The 20,337-nt window shown below is 43.9% G+C and overlaps 1 long non-coding RNA gene across 1 annotated transcript in view; it reads right to left on the reverse strand.

Annotated features, from left to right (window-relative positions):
* Nucleotides 1-41: 41 nt before the first annotated feature.
* LOC141088856 (uncharacterized) overlaps nt 42-20,337 on the reverse strand; it is a 152,428-nt gene continuing 132,132 nt past the window's right edge. The window contains exons 5-6 of the long non-coding RNA XR_012232078.1: nt 8,812-8,936; nt 42-351 (exon numbers count right to left, since the gene is read on the reverse strand). This is a non-coding gene — a long non-coding RNA (uncharacterized lncRNA). The remainder of the gene's footprint in view (nt 352-8,811; nt 8,937-20,337) is intronic.

The following is a 20,337-nucleotide window of genomic DNA, read 5'->3' on the forward strand; positions in this document are numbered from 1 at the left end:
ATTGCATGAAATATGTAAAAATCATACAATATGATCTGTTTTTTATTCTTAGATTGTTTCTCACAGGTGCAGTGTACCAACGATAAAAATTACAGAGCTCGCCATTCTTTGCTGATTTTCCAAGTTTTCCCACCTACAGAGTATCAAATAGTTATTTTCACACGGTATATGTATCCCGATCCTGGTATATATGTCCCTTATACTGGGCCCAACTATGTCTCTATCCAGGATGCCCCTGAAATCTTGCATCGGGGCCCACTGGACTGCAGTTCCACCACTGACTGTAGGGGACCTGGTTATATTCTGCGGTGCAGTGATCTGTGTTGCAAAGTCGTGGCTGGAAGATCTGACCTGATGAAAAAGAAACAAGAAAATTATTAATCATGCGCTATCATGAGATATTACTGGTGTAAATATTTATCTGTATCTACATTACATGACTTGCAGAGTAAAGCACTATCCCTTAATACATTGTGTACTTTCTAGTGTATAGCGCGATCCTGTTATTACGCAGCCCCGTCTCTTATTATACAGCGTCCTCTCATTATGAATTGCGCTGTACATTTTTAGTGTCCGCTTTTATTATATATAAGGTCGTGCCTTTTTGCATAGCGTCCTCTAATTGTGTTGTGCCATCCACTATTACACAGTGTCGTCTTATTACTTCTAATTATGTATAGTGCCTTCTCTTATTGCAATGTGCTCTTCTCTCTAATTGTGTATGCACCATCTCTTATTTCACAGTCCTCTCGTCATGTATAGCGCTCTCCCTTACTAGCTCCTCTCATGTATAGTGCCTTCCCTTATTACACAGCATTTTCTTTTATGTATAGTGTTATCTTTTATTGCATAGCATCCTCTTATCCATAGCGTCATCCCTTATTACGTAACTTCCTTTTATGTACACTGCTATCAATTATCAAACGTCTTCCTATAATGCATAGTCTCCTCTTAATACGTATAGTGCCGTCCCTTATTACACAGCATCCTCTTTTGTTATCTATAGCGTCATCCCTTATTGCATAGCTATTTTCTTCTCATGCATATCGCATCCTATATTGCATGGTCTCCTCTTAATACGTATAGTGCTGTCCTTTCTGACACTGTATTCTCTCGTTCAATATAGCTGTCCCTTAGTACATAGCATCAGCTTGTTACGTTTAGTGCTCTCTTAATTTATAGTGTCCTCCATTATGTATAGCGCTGTCCCTTATTAGTGTCCTCTCTTGTTATGCTTGGTGTCCTCTGTTTCATGCATCCCTTATTAGTGTCCTCCCTTACGTATAGCGCTGTCTTTTATTAGTGATCTCTCTTGCTATGCATAGCGTCCTCTCATTATGTATCATGCATCCCTTATTATAGTGTCCTCTCTTGTTCTGTATAGCGCTGTCTCCTATCAAAAAATTTTATACAATCTGTCACTTTTTGATCAATACCAGATGACTTATTTGACTGCATCTATCAGTGACCACTAGAGGGCAGTATGTGTCCATCCTGATTCACTACTTCCATTGTGCACTTTGACAAACATGGGGAACGAATGCTAATCCGTGCAGTCTGATGTATTTTTGCATTATCTGTAACAATATCGGGGTGCAGTTCTCTGTACGTCTTCCTCCATTATAAATGGATGCTCAAATAGACAAAGCCACCGACCCCTCTCTGTGATCTCAGGCCTCCACCCTAGCTGGCTGTGCAGGGTCCTCTAGTCACTGCCTGATGTCATGTAAGTGTCATCCCCACCCGAATCATCCAGCAAAATGCATTAACAGCTCCTCAACTGCAAAACAAGGATCCCTAATCTCACATCCTAGGCTCCACTGTGTGCCGACCCCAGAGGAAACACCTGCACCCCAATCCTTTGTCCCCGAAGGTCTGGTACAAGAATAGAGGGTCTGGATGTTTTCTGTAGTGTTTTGCTCCATTTTAGTGACTTTAGTATTTGCAATTTATTCTTATATTTTGTGCCACTTTTTAAGTGTTTTTTTTGCTTGACAACTTTGCTTATCCAGATGTCGTAGACAGATTCCTGAAATGGAACTTTTATCAAATGTCCCATTTTAGTTTGAGTCCCACGCCAGTCCCTGTCTGGAGGATTTGTCAATTTGGAGCATTTTTGTGACTTTGGAAGCTGAGCAGCAGGTTAAAGAAGAATAAAGAGCTTTTATTTTTTTTAATTTTGCACCAAATGTATGACCTACATGCACCACCTTTGAAGTCACTTTTCTCTTTTTTTTTTTTTTTTTTTGTCTTTTGGTATTTGCTCATCATTTTTGCACCAAGTTCTTCAAAGAATCCCAAAATGAAGAATCTGTCCCAACATCCAAAAAGCAAAATCATTCTGAAAGCTGAAGATGTCAAAGTAAAATAATGCGAGATGTATAGTAATAAAAATAGTGGTAACGAGAGGGGAGGAAACTTTGGCTCCTGATTCCACGATGAGTGGAAGAAATTGCCATCTAGGACTCTAAAAAAGCCGGATTATTATAGCGATGCCCCCTGGGACGATTCCTGCCGCTTATTCATTAGGTATGAATTCCCTTCCAAGTCCAGAGTGACTTTTTCCCTTTCGGCAGTGCCTGGATGCCCCTTCCTGCGCCCCCCGTCTTGTTCCCAAGAATAATACATGACGACTGATCACAGGAGCGGCTGAACCAAGCGAGACCAAACTGATCCCACTCCTGACCCCAGAAGAGCGGCGCTCCCTACTGCGGTTCTCAGGCCTGGCACGTACGCCACGATGACGGAACAAAAAGCTCAAAACATCAATGCTTTTCCCAGATTACCGCTCTGTAACAATCTCATGTTATCGTCCATCGCGTTTCATGTCAATTACATCCCTTAATTTCCAAAATGCTTTATGTTCCTCACTTTTCTTTTAAAGACCTCTGCTTGCTGTCAGTGGATGGAAACATTCTTAAAACCATGTGGCTAAAAACCTGCACAGAGCCAAAACTGCTCACAGCTGAGAGTTTGCTACAATGATATCCAGAATGCTAAACAGCCTGGAATTCAGACTGATACATTGTAACAAACGAAGTACAGAAGATTTTTGCAGGGATGTGATTGACCTAAGGCTCCTGCGCATGTTCGATTCACAGTGGTTGTCCAGGGCAGGCATTGTGGGTCCTGCAGCTCCGCTCCCATTGTAGTGAATGTGACTTGAGCCGCAGCACCCAAGAACGGCCGCTACTCAGTGTACGGAGCCATGTACTGCTCTGAGACCGGCACCGATCCTAAGGAAAGGAAACCCCTTTTAAATCAGCTGCACCCACTAATCTGAGACCCTTATGCAGGGGGCACAGCTCATTTGACCCTATTTAATAGCCGGAACCATGGATCTCTTCTCTCTTTTAAGAAATGGGAAGGGAGCACAAATATTGGGCCTTATTGTTCCCTGCGGTAGATTAGATAATGAGAACCAGCAGGAGGGAGGGGGCCATCTTTTTTTTTTTTTTTATCTATACCCCTTTAATAACTAACTTGCTATGTGTAAAGTAATTACCACTTCACGTAATATAAAACCTAAAACAAATTTGCAGGCGACATTCATTACCCCACGCTCCATCACCGGTGTTTGTCAGGTATTGTGCAAACATCTGCATGTTGTTTGTTTATTTTTCTTTAACCCCTTAACCCCTGGCCTTACAGGTGCGGGATGGGGTGGGGGGTGACGGGACATGAGAACTCAATGTTATTTGCCTAGGTGGTCACTGGTAAAGGGGGGCACCATTCCTTTTTGCTGGGGAAAGGGATTAGGAGAGGGGGAAATCTAATAACTTTGGATAATGGAGAACCAGAACCTTTTGTCTGCAAGGTCTCCGAATCATCCACGTGTGGTATATGCCTTATTCTTGTAGATGGGGGAGCCATGGTGCCCGCTGAGGATAAGCCTCTGAATCGAGTATGATAGGGGGTCCCCATCTACTCATGCCTTGTAGTGTGGCTATACCACAAGGCCACCCTCTGTAGCACTGGGTGCGGGGACCGTCCCATACGTGTGCTCCGTGCCCTCCCTGTGATCGGAGTCCTGTCCTGATGTCGCCTCTGCTGATCGTACCGTACACAGATCAGCAGGAACATTGTGTGTGAGCGGCGATCCATTCACAGCAGAAGAAATAATGTTCTCTATCTGAACAATGCACCATGCCCAATCCTCCTCTGCATGGGGGTGTATATACTTTAGCAACCATTTTTTTAAGTGCTTAATGTCCCCCATCTGCACCACAGAAACATTCATATTTATGGCTCTTGGTGGGGGAGTAATGTGTCCGGGGACCCTCAGACACGCATCTTATTGACCTCTAACTTCCCTTAATCTGTCCCTTTTTACTGGACATGCCACCTGGGTGGTCCGCCATAGTTTTCAGGTGAACATAAATTACTTTGTGGCCTGGAAAGAACATCAGAGAACTGGGCCTGAAGACTGGAGCGGCGGTGAGCCTGGACTGCCAATTTCTCGGAGGAATGAGATCAGCATTAGGTAGTGGCTTTGGCTCACATTTTTCTGCTGGATATTTTTGACTGAGGCCGAAAGGTGACATCTACGGTTTCTAGCAGCGGATCTTCCCAGAAGGTTATTCTCTGTAATGGGTCCACCATCGGACAGGATCCAAAGAAACTGCTCACCGGTGCCGCATATAAGGGGCCGAGCTGGTGAGGAAATCCGCCGGCGGTTAGAACAGTGTGCTGTCGAGACTCTAAAATCATGAATGAGCTGAGGAACTTCAGAGCCCAAGTCTGTGTTTTCCCTGGTTGGTGAGGGGAGAAGTTGTTTGGCCGCTCCTTGTATGTGTCGAGGGGAGGTCCATGTTTTGTGCCTTCTGATGGCAGCTTAGTCTCGAGTGCCACCACCAGAGGATGGTATTGCTCCTCTGGAGATCCAACTGTGCCACTTATTATAAAGGCGCTGTCACACTTAGCGATGCACCAGGGATATGACGCGGTCAGGATCGCTGGTGCATTGCTAAGTGGTCGCTAGTGAGCTGCCACACAGGCAGATCTCACCAGCGACATCGCTGGGGACGGGGGTCGCTACTTACGTGTCAGACGAGGCGATCCTGACATCCTCCCGCCCGCGTCCACGCATCGCTTGTCGGCGCCACAGGAAGCCCAGCAGGAAGCTGACTACGAAAAATGGCCCAGGACGTTCTGGCGCGATTAGCGATAACCAGCGGGGGAGCCGGTTGGCGGTAAGTATCAGACATAGCGATATCGCTGCTACGTCACAAAAACCAGTGACATTATAGCGCTATCGATTAGTGTGACGGGCCCTTAACCGGGCCAGTAGATGGCCGCTTGTACCCAATGCCCATTGTGGCTACAGTTAGGTGGAGGGATATCGAACATGACAACCCCTCTCCGTATACTGGCGGCATATTCCCTATTGCTTCACATCACACCTGTAGGAAGTGGCGGCTTTATTAGCGGCATGCGCCTCCAAGAAACGAGTATTATGCCAGAACATTGCCCGCTTCTTCCATGCACAGGCTGCTGCCGTCTCTGGACACACGATGTGATATAACAAGGATTAGCCCATGGATCGGGGGTGTAATCCCAGCACAATATTCAGCTTTGGGCATTTTTAGAAAGGATATTTCTGCTTTTAGCTTGAGCCGGATTACCCAGACTTGCCTAATTATCCTGTCCTCTTGGAACCTCTGATTTTTAATCATTAATAGTGGTTCCTTCGCTTTGTGACAGCCAATCTGAGGACTAATTTCACTGCTCATAGTGCTTATGTAAGTAGCAGAAGATGCCCGACCCGGGAAAGTAAAGTGATTGCTGAGCAAATGTTATATACTCTATGTTTTGGCTTATGAGGTTCAATGTGGAGAAATTTGAAGTTATGCACATGGGCATCAATAATATGTGGCCATCATATGTTCTAGGAGTAAACTAGGAGAGTCACTTGTAGAGAAGGGTCTGGGTATAATATGTGGCCATCACATGTTCTAAGGCAGTGATGGCGAACCTTTTAGAGACCGAGTGCCCAAACTGTAATCCAAAACCCACTTATTTTTCGCCAAGTGCCCGGAATACCAAGGTTTTAGATTAGAAAGACAACTCGTACATTAGCGCGCTAGAGAGTCAATATCCAAGAGCTTGTTGAATGCAGTTCAGTGCAGAACCCGGTCTTGAAGGAGCGCAAAGAGTAAATTTGGGTAGTAAAATTCTTCTTTATTAGGTGTCCACAACGCGTTTCAACAGAATGATCTGTCTTCCTCAGGTGGCAGTACAAATCACGTGGGGAGGGGAGAGTATATATAGGGACGATAGCCAATGAAAAGTCGCTACTAACTAATTAAAACATCACAAACAATTTTTTACCTTCTCCATTAAAATATAAGAAATGGGTACCTGCTGCATAGTTTATCTAAACATTTTCTGCTCACACATAACAAGGATCCTAAGGCGTTGAAACTGACGATTATAGAACCCATTAGAGAGGACGCTAGTAACCGCTATGAGAGCCTGATCAGGAGGGAAAGTTTCTGGATTTTTAAATTGGGGACATTAGCACCTGAGGGGTTAAACCTCATGATTGAGAAACCATTCTGATATCTTTCTCTCCCTGTTGTTTTTATTTTTTATTGTTTTATAAAAATACTGAGTTTCATTGTACTTGTTATGTCTGCTATTTATTTATACACTGTTTTTACTTTTTGTATTATAACTTTATTGCTGCCATGATGTTTTAATTAGCAGCCATTTTTCATTGGCTATCATCCCTATATATACTCTCCCCTCCCCACGTGATTTGTACTGCCACCTGAGGAAGACAGATCATTCTGTTGAAACGCGTTGTGGACACCTAATAAAGAAGAATTTTACTACCCAAATTTACTCTTTGCGCTCCTTCAAAACCGGGTTCTGCACTGAACTGCATTCAACGGTTTCACTTTCTCCTCATTTGAGGTGCCCGGCAGGAGCAGCATTTCCCTTACCCACGCACGGCTGGCGCTCTATTTTTTTGACCGTCCCTATACCTTTGTTAATATCAAAGAGCTTGTAAGCGCTGCACTCCAAGCCTAAAATACCTGCCACCGATTGTAGGGAAGGTCTGTTCTTGAGAATAGAGAGGATTTTTAATCAAAAGTAATATTGAAAAGTTGTTTGTTTTTACAACCTCTTTCCAATTGTAACCCTTTATCATGATGAGAACAAACCCTTTGAGGCAGGGATATCAAATCCAAATACACAGAGGGCCAAAGTTAAAAGCTTGTAGAAAGTTGCAGGCTAACCTTGATATTTGTTAAGGAAAAACTTCCTCAATTGTATACATTTTTTAAATCAAATAATTCGATTAACTTTTGGAATTATAGTGGAATAATAATGTTATGTAACAGCAGTAAAAAGCATATGGCCCAATGGCCTAATTTAAATATGTAATAACAAAGGATAAAGAAAAACTTCAATAAATCAGATAATAAAGTATGATGCAAACAAAAGTGCTCCCAACACAGTATGATACCCCCACAGTGCACTCCTCCACACGCACAGTACAATGACCTTACTGTACCCCCCCAACAAATGGTGACCCCATGATAGTATGATTCTTCAACTATAATCCTCACACAGCCCTCCATACAGTATAACGGGTACACAAAGTCCTCCATACAGTGTATTGGCCCCCACATAGTGCTCCATACAGTATAATGGCCCCACATAGTGCTCCATACAGTATAATAGCTCCACATAGTGCTCCATACAGTATAATGGCCCCACATAGTGCTCCATACAGTATAATGGCCCCACATAGTGCTCCATACAGTATAATAGCTCCACATAATGCTCCATACAGTATAATGGCCCCACATAGTGCTCCATACAGTATAATGGCCCCACATAGTGCTCCATACAGTATAATGGCCCCACATAGTGCTCCATACAGTATAATGGCCCCACATAGTGCTCCATACAGTATAATAGCTCCACATAGTGCTCCATACAGTATAATGGCCCCACATAGTGCTCCATACAGTATAATGGCCCCACATAGTGCTCCATACAGTATAATGGCTCCACATAGTGCTCCATACAGTATAATGGCCCCACATATTGCTCCATATAGTATAATGGCCCCATATGATGCTCCATACATTATAATGTCCCTACATAGTGCTCCATACATTATAATGGCCCCACATAGTGCTCCATACATTATAATGGCCCCACATAGTGCTCCATACAGTATAATAGCTCCACATAGTGCTCCATACAGTATAATGGCCCCACATATTGCTCCATATAGTATAATGGCCCCATATGATGCTCCATACTGTATAATGTCCCCACATAGTGCTCCATACATTATAATGTCCCCACATAGTGCTCCATACATTATAATGGCCCCACATAGTGCTCTGTGCAGTATAATGGCCCCACATGATGCTCCATACTGTATAATGGCCCCACATGATGCTCCATACTGTATAATGGCCCCACATGATGCTCCATACTGTATAATGGCCCCACATGATGCTCCATACTGTATAATGGCCCCACATGATGCTCCATACTGTATAATGAACCCACATAGTGCTCCATACAGTATAATGGCCCCATATTAAAAACAAATAAATATTATATACTCATGTATAAGCCGACCTGAGTATAAGCCAAGGCACCTAATTTTGCCACGAAAAACTGGAAAAACATATTGACTATAAGCTGGGTATGCATTGTCCCCTAATCCCTATTCTGGTATGCATGGCTCCTTATCCCCATCATTGTCTGCATGGATCCTCATCCCTGTCCTGGTATGTATGGCTTCCATGCTAAAAGCATTAAAAAAAACATCCTACTTACCTTCACTGCACAACCTCGCAGCATCTGTGGCCGAGTGATCACGTGTCCCTGCCCCTGCTCATTAAGGTAATGAATATTCTCCTCTCTCCACGCCTATGTGTAATAATATGCAGACTTCATATGTTCTAGGGGGAGAAAAACTAGGAGAGTCACTTGTAGAGAAGGATCTGGTTGTATTTGTAGACCACGGAGTAACAACGTGCAATGTCAGTCAGCAGCTTCGGAGGCCGGCAGGATGTTGCCATGTATTATACAAGGTGTGGACCTGTGGTTCAGGCATATCATACTACCACATTACAAAGCATTCGTGCATCTGGAATATGCAGTTCAGTTCTGGGCACAAGTTCATAGAAAGGAGAACCTGGAGCTAGAAAATCGACTAAGAGCCACAAAACTGATAATTGGCCTGGAGGACCTTAGTTATGAGGAAAGATGAAAATAATTACATTTATATAATCTTCAGAAGAGACCCCTAAGGGGAAACGTTATTAACATGTGCAGGCACATGAATGGCCCAGGAGAGGCTTCATATAAAACTCCGTCAAAAGACAATGGAGGCACTCCCTCCCCCGAGAGAGGTTAAATCTCCAGAGGATGAGAGGCTTCTTTACTGTAAGAACTATTAATGTGTAGAATATTCAACATCAGCATCTGGTTCTTCACTGTAAGAGCAGTGACTATATGAAAAGTCAGGGTCTGGTCACAGCGGGAACCGAAGATGGTTTCAAAAAAGGTTTCCATACTCTTTTTTTTTTTTTTTTTTTTAGAAGAAAATTGTATAAATACTCATGTACTTGTCTAATATTCTTGTTCTGAATGATGATCCAATCGACACTCGGGATCAGGAGGGGGAATATAGGCCCTTTTAGTGCGGACTGGATCATGTATTGTGGTGGTGCCTATGCCCAGTCCCCATATTCTCTCCCATGCCTCAGTTGAAGGTGATGGACGTGTGCTTTTATGGAAGTGTATAATGTAACTATGTTACCATTTTTTTTTGGGGGGGGCACCGTTGTAACACAAAGGTTTTTCGGAAACAGACATCACGGTTCTGTTGCTCTCACACGGATGTGATCAATCGATGGAGTTAATTGGTGAAGGCGCTTGGGATTTGGAAGCCGTGTTCCTCATTATTCTAGGGATTAAAAAGACCCCCAATGTATTTTTTATATCGGGGCTCACACCTCTGAAGTCCTTGTTACAATATATCAGATGGCCGGACCAAACACATTGGAGACAGAGGATCTGTGTGTAAACAGCTGACGCCGCACAATCTTTGAGATCCATCCGTTTACTTGGCAAACACAAGTATCAGGGCGAGGGCGATAAGAGACTGATAGGAATATGTTTCTTTTTACATTTTCCCCTCGCCTAGGAGAGAACCCAGTGACCCTGTAGCATCATGTCAGGTAGAAATTAAGCGTGTAAACGTGTTTCTGTGTCCTGGGGCTGAAATTCATGTGGCCCATAAAAATGGAGCCTCCAGGGCCCCACACCTGCCTGCACAATGTATAGGTGTCACAAGCACAGTACTAAAGGGGAGCGGAGCTCTAGGGTGTAGATGTAGCGGAGCTGAGCGATCTAACATGGAGCTTCCCATGGAGGCAAACCGTCTGTGTCTAAAAGTTCTTGTGATATGATGTCTTGCCGAATTCCCAAACCCCTTTTGTCATCATCACCAATTACAGCTCATTTTATTGACTTGAAATCCCTAGGTCCAAATGCAAAATGTGGCGGGGTGGCCCCACCGTGCCCCCCTGTCTTGGTACAACTGCTAGCTTTGCACCCCTATAACTACATCCGCAAATTAAGGGGTATTTACAAGATGCATTTAGGGGTGTCCTTTTTAACTGTGGCAAAACTACAATCCCCATCAGGCTCAGACAGAGACAGCCTGTGATTGTCAGGCCATGATGGGACTTGTAGTTTTGCAGTAGCTAGAGAGCTGCAAGGTTGAAGATAAAGGGTCACTTAAAATCAATGGCCGCTCATCCTGTTGCACTGGAAATGGCCATTAGTTGTAGCTAAAAGACAGGGACCTGAAACACTAGACAAGAATGGCCCCCATCAGATCATTTCTTTAAGTGTCTGATTTTACAAGCCGCTGTGGACCCCAAACCATATTATATTTCCTTTTCTGAACCGATGTTGCCACATTCAGCACATCACCCCAATAATTTGATTGTACTTTTTCCTTAGAAAGAATTTAAAAAAAAAAAGTTATTGGTAAGTCTTAAATGTTGAGATCGTCACCATTCCTGAAAAATTAGTCAAGATCATTTCCCCTTAAAGAGACATAACCCACAGTTTAACTTACAGCCGCCATCCGGGCCCTGAAAGGTGTAATGTGCCTGTGTTCCATATTGGCCTTTGGGACCCCCGTGACCAGGACCCTGATACAACTGCTAGCTTTGTACCCACCCCATGGCCACTACAACCGGCCGAAGGCTAAAAAGACCCTTTTTATCACATTGTTGGGTCAATGGCGGAGCCTGGATATTTTTAGCCTATATGGAGGGAGCTTTCCCTGGCCGTACAGCAAGCAGAGACTGGAACCACACCGTAAGAGGAGCTGAAGGACACAGAAGCATCTTCTCCCTTTGCTGACTTGAAACCAGTCTTGGTGAAAAAACGAGAACAGAGCAGACGGGCGCTGGTCCGTGTAGGTTATTGTCTGGTCTGTGTGTTGGAAATACCTGTGATTGTAGATATAACATGTATGTAAATCTGGAAAGTACAGACTGACGTGTCTTCTTACTGCTGTTGCTACCAATAATGATGAAGCTACATGCAGTGCAGACCACTAAATAGGGTCACTGTGCCTTTAAATATAAGATGCATCACATTTAGAATCTTGATACATTTCAATGTTTCTTTTTTTTGCAAACAAAACTTTTCTTGGTTGTTGCTATAGAAACCCCACCACCATTATATGTACGACAGACGCATTAGTCAATAGAAGGAATGAACCTCTGACATTCTGGTAGGGATCTGTGGTCTTCATAGTCGCACAGACTTTCAAGCCGTTCCTCCCTCAGCCTGAGTACTGAACATTGGGCTATGAAACAAGATATTTATTAACTAATTCATTATTTAAAGGGTATGTACACTTTTGCAAACATTGTTCTAACGCATGAAAAAAAAAATTCTTTGATCAAAATACTCCTAATTTGTGTATATGGCTCCTATGCAGACCTATGTGTCTCCATGGTTACAGACTACAAACAAACCCTGTGTAGTCTGATCCTGAGTTACTCCACTCCAGCAGGATCATGCTGCAGGATCAGAATACAGAGGGTTTAGGTTGTAGTCTGTAACCATGGAGACACATAGGTCTGCAAGGGAGCTGTAGACACAAGTTGTAGGGTGTAATAACTTTCAGGAATTATTGAGTTTAGACATCTTTTAAATCACATATAAGGGAAATTTTAGTAATAGAAGGAGTAAAGGAAAACTGCACTACCCCAATAAACCAATGCGGAGAGCTGCCCTACTTCTATGATAATAGCTCCTGAAAATATGGCGCTCTATGGTAAGGAGGAGCTCTGCGATAAGGAGGAGCTCTGCGATAAGGAGGAGCTTTGCGATAAGGAGGGAGCGGTGATAAGGAGCTCTGATAAGGAGGAGCTGTGTGATAAGGTGGATCTCTGCGATAAGGAGGAGCTCTGATAAGGAGGAGCTCTGATAAGGAGGAGCTCTGATAAGGAGGGAGTGCTGTGATAAGGAGGAGCTATGTGACAAGGAGGATCTTTGTGATAAGGAGGAGTGTTGTGATAAGGAGTAGCTCTAATAAGGAGGGAGCTCTGCGATTAGGAGGAGCGCTGCAGTGAGGAGCTCTGCGATAAGGAAGCGCTCTGTGATAAGGAGGAGCTCTGCAATAAGGAGCAGTTCTGCGATAAGGAGAAGCTCTGTGATAAGGAGGAGCTGTGTGATAAGGAGGAACTCTGCGATAAGGTGGATCTCTGTGATAAGGTGGATCTCTGTGATAAGGTGGATCTCTGTGATAAGGAGGAGCTCTGATGAGGAGCTCTGATAAGGAGGGAGCGCAGTGATAAGGAGGAGCTCTGTGATAAGGATGAGATCTGATAAGGAGGGAGCTCTGTGATAAGGAGGAGTGCTGTGATAAGGGGGAGCGCTGTTGTAAGGAGCATCTCTGTGATAAGGAGGATCTCTGTGATAAGGAGGATCTCTGTGATAAGGAGGATCTCTGTGATAAGGAGGATCTCTGTGATAAGGAGGATCTCTGTGATAAGGAGGATCTCTGTGATAAGGAGGATCTCTGTGATAAGGAGGATCTCTGTGATAAGGAGAATCTCTGTGATAAAGAGGAGCTCTGTGATAAAGAGGGAGCGCTGACAAGGAGGAGCTCTGTGATAAGGATGAGATCTGATGAGCTCTGTGATAAGGAGGATCTCTGTGATAAGGATGAGATCTGATAAGGAAGATCTCTGTGACAAGGAGGAGCTCTGTGATAAGGATGAGATCTGATGAGGAGCTCTGTGATGAGGAGTTCTGTGATAAGGGAGAGCGCTGTGATAAGGAGGATCTATGTGACAAGGAGGATCTTTGTGATAAGGATGAGATCTGATAAGGTGGAGCTCTGTGATAAGGAGGGATCGCTGTGATAAGGGGGAGCGCTGTGATCAGAACAGAAATAGAAAAGCAAAGTCAGCTCCCCCATCAGTTGTTACTGGACTCCGAGCATGGAAACTGTAGCGCAGTACGAAAAGCAATAGTCCAAGGTATAATCCAGCTCAAACAAGTTCGTTAAAAAAATTTTATTGAAAAAATATTTTCCATAAAACAATGGTCACACAGTGTAAAAAAATCACAACCCCCATGTGGGAATAGTAGAGTGGGCAGACGCGTTTCGAACAATAGCTCTTAGTCTTTGCATACCATTCAATACTAAGTTCCCCCTTAAATACCACATCCTATCCCAACCATGGGTCTAATTACACACAATCACGTATAAAATTCTAATGATAGAACCCTAACCCTATCCCTAGATAAGCAAAAAAAAAAACACAAGAAAAAACAAACAAAAACAAAACACACTCGTGTAATGGTACGCCAAATCATGTTTGACATTCACTCCCATAGGGGCTCTGGTTTGCAAAGTATAAATCCACCATGATTTCCTATTTATAACAGCTTTCTATAGTGGTCTCCCCCTCTAAAAGGTTTAAACACCCTTTCAATGCCAGTGATCCTACACATTGTAGTGTTCCCATTGTGCTGCTGAGCATTTAACTATTTATTGTCGGCTGCATGGGAGAGATGCCGTCTGATTCTCACTTTTAATTGATTAGTTGAACTCTGCATATCAAACAGGATATTAAATATACTACAAAGGTACTGTTACAGTTAATAAATTATTTCATCTTGTAAATAAAAGGGGTAATAAATTAATAATCAATCTACGTTCTCCATTTTGTTTTCTGATTGTTTTGCTCCTTTACACTTGTCCCATTTTTTGCTGTTTTACTATTTTCCTGACCACTAGGTGGAGCCAGGACCTGAATACAAGCTGCACCGCTGAGGTGGGGAGCAGAGGGTTAAACCCTGGGATTGCTGCGGATTATTTGGAAGACATGACTCCAGTTAATTATTCCTCTGACTACAAAACAGAAAATATTTCCTTTTAAAGCGAAGTGTGCACGGATAATCCCACGTGAGGCGGCACAATATAGATTTTAATACAGATACCGATAGATAATATCCATTTGGATATCCAAAGACGCCCCAGAGGCTACGATTACACAGGCTGCATTGCTTACTGACTTGTTAACACGATTCTTCTTTCACCCGCTGCACTGCAGCAAAGTCGCATTTAAAACCTGGATGAGTCCTGTGCTCATCCTGGGCCCCCTGGTGCATGAATAAAATTCAAGAAGTTCAGTAGGGACTGACAATGTCACAGAGAAGCGTGAGCTGAACAAATAAATGGTGCTGATTTGGATGCCTTTGGGTCCCTGTTAATAGCTGGAATTATCGCCGCCATTCAGCCCATGTAAGAGGTCGAGAGAACTGATTGAATACAATAAACTAAGAGGACGAAAAACTGACGAATTCAGGATTATTTGGCATTTGAAATTTTTGGACATAAGCCATACAGCCATTGATAGAAAGCACACACCTTTTATCCCTTCTCTTTTTTGACTCCTCACTTTTGCAGCCGCTGAATATAGTAATATTATACACTGGGCTGCCAGGAAAACCTAGACACACTGGACCCCAAGAGTCTGGGGCGCACATACAAAGCATGGGACACCATAGCAAAAGTCCTAATTAGATCATCTGCACCCCCAAATAATTGACTACAATACCCCTTTCCACGGATCCCATAGAGTATGATGTCCCCAAAAATGCTTCTACAATAAATTTGCCAACAAAATTTGACCCCACAGTACCCCTCACACACATGATAACCCCATAGTCCCCTACACAGTATTATACCGCACAGCCCCTCACCACATACAGTATGATGACCCCATAGTCGCCCACACAGCCCCCAACATGCAGTTTGATGCCCCCACATCAGACCCCCACCAACTCACAGGCCCCCTTACGGCCGCCTGGCCTGCCATATTACTGGTGTGCCACAGCCCTGAGTGAAATTAAGCCACATTGTACCCTCTGAAAAATAGGTTGAACCCCTCTGTGCCCCCTGAGTAGATGTCATACATGGCAGAACAGGGAAACTTTCAGAGACCTTGAATTTCTGGGAGATTTTGGCAGCGCCCTGAACATTTGCCAGTTCTTCCTGGGTTTAAGGAGCGCTCCTTTTTCTGGAATCTCCCGTATTTTCTAAATATAATTTGGGAAACCGGCTCATCCTAAACTAGTGAAGACGATGAGTTCCTATCCAAATATAGGGGTGTAAATGTGGGGATGGGATCTGGAGGTCCCTCAGTCTCATTAACAGGGGGGTCCGGCTACATATTTTGCATTGTGGCCAAGGAGCTCTACGTTACTTACACCTAACATGTATCCGTAGAGCCCGAAGATTAACTTGACCCCCAAAGCAAAATCAGGAACCAGGGCCCCCACCTACCATGGGCCACTTATAACAATAATGTCTTCTCATGTAACTGAGGGGCTGTGATGTAACCGCCACCTTCGAAGCCCCTTATACAGCTCCTGACATGTTGGCTTCATGTCTCATGGCAATTAGACAGCCTAACAATCTCCGTGTTGCAGCTGTCGAAGAGCCACAGGGATTCGAGCATATTATTCGAGCACGCCGAAGACACTCTGGTAGCACCCGAGCATGCTCAGATAACACCTTATCCCAGCACATTCGCTCATCACTAGTAGAGGGAATATACGTATAAAAAAGTTGTCGATCTGTGTCCAACAGTTTCTAGGAAAATGGAGAATAAACTGGTCTGAAGATTGATCAAGCCTGGATGAGGAAATATCTCCCCAAACAAAAGGCAGAGAACAGCGAGTCCTGGCCGGCGGACAATCGCGCTCTCATCGCTGGTTATTTCATGTCCATAGAGACATTGTGGCTTCTAATAAATAAGCCCAGGCAGCGGAGGTCACAGCGTGGAAGAGAGGAAACTGGAGAGACTGGTTGAGTAATACATAAATAACCAGAAATGTAATAATAAAACTGCCAGGTGCTTATACAGCTTCTTGTTCTGTCGAATTGTATTGTTTGCGCTGAATTAAAGGGGTTGTCACATGTTGGTATCTTCAGGAGAGCGCCGCTCCTCTGCCGTTGGATGGAAGCTGCTGGCCTGAACTCTGCATTCTCCCAAGCAAAGCATGCAAGAAGTGTTGTGCTCAGCTTCAGAGCAGCGCTGACAAGCTGTATAGCAAGCAGCTGGTAAGTGTGTACTTCTTGCTTAGGACACTGACCACCTGAGGTTGGACATTACAAAGTGACGCTTCCCTTCATTCTTGAAAAGCGAGAGGATTTTTAATAAAAAAGGAAATTGCAAAACTTTCTTGTTTTCCTTTGCAATTTCACATATGTAATAACATGAGGCAACTCATTTAAATCTTTGTCCTTTGCTATTAAGGCATGCTGGGTGTTACAGTCCTTCCAGTACCAAACAAACACCGGCTACGTTTCTTTACTGCCGGGACACATTATAGCCACACGCGTGCTCTTAATATAGGCCAGTACACATTCGTAAGTCCAGGAATACTAGCGGGTAACATGTCCCGCCATGTGGGGCAGCGCCTATAGTAACAGCTGATGGGGGGTCCGACTATTACACAATGTAGACACGTTTGTGCGTTGGATCTTATTACGGTTACAGTTTCCTAATCGTTACTAGTTGTGTGGGAACAGGATATTTATATCCGCGCTGATACATTGTAACTCTCCGCAAAGCACAAGATTACTTTCTGTTTTCTAAAATCAGATTTAGGTTTTATCCTCTGCTGGACAGGGGTCCGCTATTGTGTCAGATCGCCTCGTACTCTGGTGGCCCAGCCAAAATATGTCTCCCCCTTTTTTTTTTTTTTTTTACCGGGAACCACCTTGATATTTGAGTAGTATGCCATACTGCATCAGCCCTGATCCTGAGGAGCAGCCGCCCAATTCCCCTGGTCCATCCCAGACCGAGGCCTCTATTGCCTAATACCAGCCCTGGGCGTATTAAGGTTTTACCATGGTTTGCTAATTGTTGTTTCCTTTTACAGCCCTGGTTCAAGGGAAATGTTCTTGTTGAAAAGTCTGCGTCACTGACAAAGATAGCAATGTGGAGCACTTGACTCCCATAGACAATGAATGTGAAAGTGTGAGCGGACGCTTCGCTCAACTCTGAATGCCTCAATTCTCTGAGTTATCATCAAGGTAATCTGTGTTCAGTATTCTGATTGATTTTATTTTCTGCCCTCTACCTATGTGATTTTACACCATTGTTAGCTGGTTTCTAGCAGAGCTCAGTTCTCCTGCACTGCACACCTCCACCTACGCTTGTCATTATTAGGCTGCTGTGTTGGTTGTCTGACATAAAAGTGATGGTAAAGAAGTTGCCAACTACTTGAACAACCTCCTAAATGCCTGAGTGCTCTAAGTAAAATAAAGAGAACTTTATACTCGCCTCCGGCACCAGCAAATGCTGCTTTGTTGATGCTTATGGTAGAGGATTTTCTTCTGCCATATGCATCAACAGAGCAGCATTAGCACGTTCACATTATTGATCTGTCACCCGCAGGCAATAAACGAAGCACTGCTTAGTAATTACAAGCTCCATTGTGGAGGAGTGCAGCAGAATTGACCTCTGCTAAAAACCAGCAATGATGTAAAAGTACACTGCAGCTATGTTGATATAGATGGCTGAAGATAAAATGGGCCAGGCAGGGTACAGTACAGTAGTAGACAGCAAAGAAGTAGAAAGTGTAACATAAAGGTACAATACACTAAGTCAGAGGATGACGCAGAGTAGAGCTGTCCTGGCGGGAAGCAAAGGAGAGACGGTAAATACGGTAAATACTTTTTACATGCACAGCAAAGAGCATGGGGACTACAGCAGGATGGTAACAGGGGGAAGTGGAGCCTAGAGGGGCACCCTTTGGGGGGTAGGGTGATACTGTATGTGCAAAATGGGAGAGAAGTACAAATGAGCTATACAGGATAGATGATAGCTTGTTTTCATCAGACCCCTTTAAGTCACAAATAGATGGCCTTCCTTAAGGGAATGTATATTATTCCAGTGTCCTGGCGGTTGAGACATCACATGAACTCTGCCCGGCGAGGACTGAGCAGCACAACAATCAACAGCAAGTTTGTTTCTCAGAAATAAAGTCAGCAATTCTCAGCAAAAGAACAGGGCGATCAGCCAATCACCGGGCTTCCAAGCTGCGCAAAAACACAAAGCAGCGGGAATAATTCCCAGTCACCCGGCACATTCTCCACAGCTGCTTACAGCATGTCCTGGCTCGGAGCATTAGTGGAGCCGGAGCGGCGGCTGTCGTATTGTGGGGACATTACAAGAGCTGTGCTGCATACGACGCCACAATTACGCCACCGAATGCAGCGAGTGTGCGGCACACGGGCAATCCCATGACTATCCGAACTCCAGAGAGGATTGTAAATGGGATGAATAGTCATTACGTGTGAGAAAACGGTTTTAGGCTATGTGCCCACGTTAGCGTTTTTAAACGCTCAGGAAACTGATCCCCTTCCCAGAAAACGCGCGTTTTATTTCCGCGCGTTTCTTGCGCGTGTTTTGCACAAAAGACTCCCGTTTTTGACGCGTTTTTGGGAACACTGGAAAAGGCTAAAAATGCTCAGCAATGCAGAAATTAATGAGCATGCTGTGTTTTTAGCCGCTAAGCGATTCCTGAGCGTTTAAAAACGCATGCATTGGCACAAAAAGCCAAAACCGCATGCAATTTAATGTGAAGCTTCTTTTAAACGTTTCTGCAGCATCTGATCTGGCACAAACGCCGCGGAAACGCTTAAAAAAACGCAACGTGGGCACACAGCCTAAGGGTTCTCCATTTTGTACAGTTTCTGATAGGCTGTGTTCACATTGCCATTTGGAGCTTCTTTTCAGCAGTTCCATCACTTCTGGCAGCCCCATCAATAAGTCAATGGTGTCATCAAGAGCCATTTGGTTCTGTTGTCTGACAGATCTGACACAGTGTTGTAACATTTGTTTTGAACGGAGCTCGAAACGACAATGTGAACATAGCCTAAAGGTGGTCACCACAGTAAAGGCACCTGCCAGGCAATGTAGGCTACCCAACCCGTGGGCATCATGTATCGCTGCCTGGTGCGTTTCAGACACAATATACTTGTCGTCCAGCTCTTTCCAGCACCACGGCAGGCCTTCCCTTGCGTGTACATAGAGACATGTCAATCACGTCTCTATGTATAATAGAGAAGGCAATAAATAACAAGAACAAGGCATTTAGGAAGCTAAAACAAGAAGGCAATGAAGAAGCGTTAAAAAGTTCTAGAGAAAAAAATAAAATGTGTAAAAAACAAATACATTTAGCAAAAGTGGAAACTGAGAGACTCATTGCTAAGGAAAGTAAAACAATCCCCAAACTATTCTTTAATTATATAAACAGTAAAAAGATTAAAATTGATGGTGTCGGCCCTTTAAAGAACAATGAGGGTGAAATCATAGAGAGCGATGTGGGAAAAGAAAATGTTTTAAATACTTTTTTCTCAACAGTGTTCACACAGGAAAAGGATTTGCCAGGGGAAATGCAGAGTGATAATGTAAACTCCCCATTAAGTATTACCTGCCTAACCCAGGAAGAAGTGCAGAACCGCCTTAGTAAGATTAAAACTGACAAATCACCAGGCCCTGATGGCATTCACCCTCAGGTATTAAGGGAGTTAAGTCATGTGATAGACAGGCCTCTATTCCTTATATTTAAAGACTCTATAGAAACAGGGTCTGTTCCTTTTGATTGGCGGCAAGCAAATGTGGTGCCAATATTCAAAAAGGGGTGGAAAAGGGAACCTGGAAACTATAGGCCGGTAAGCTTAACATCTGTGGTGGGTAAAATTTTTGAAGGGTTTCTAAGGCATACCATTATGGAATA

The sequence above is a fragment of the Dendrobates tinctorius genome, unplaced genomic scaffold (genome assembly GCF_039654945.1).
Source record: "Dendrobates tinctorius isolate UK_male_01 unplaced genomic scaffold, ASM3965494v1 ptg000041l, whole genome shotgun sequence".
Lineage (NCBI taxonomy): Eukaryota > Metazoa > Chordata > Amphibia > Anura > Dendrobatidae > Dendrobates > Dendrobates tinctorius.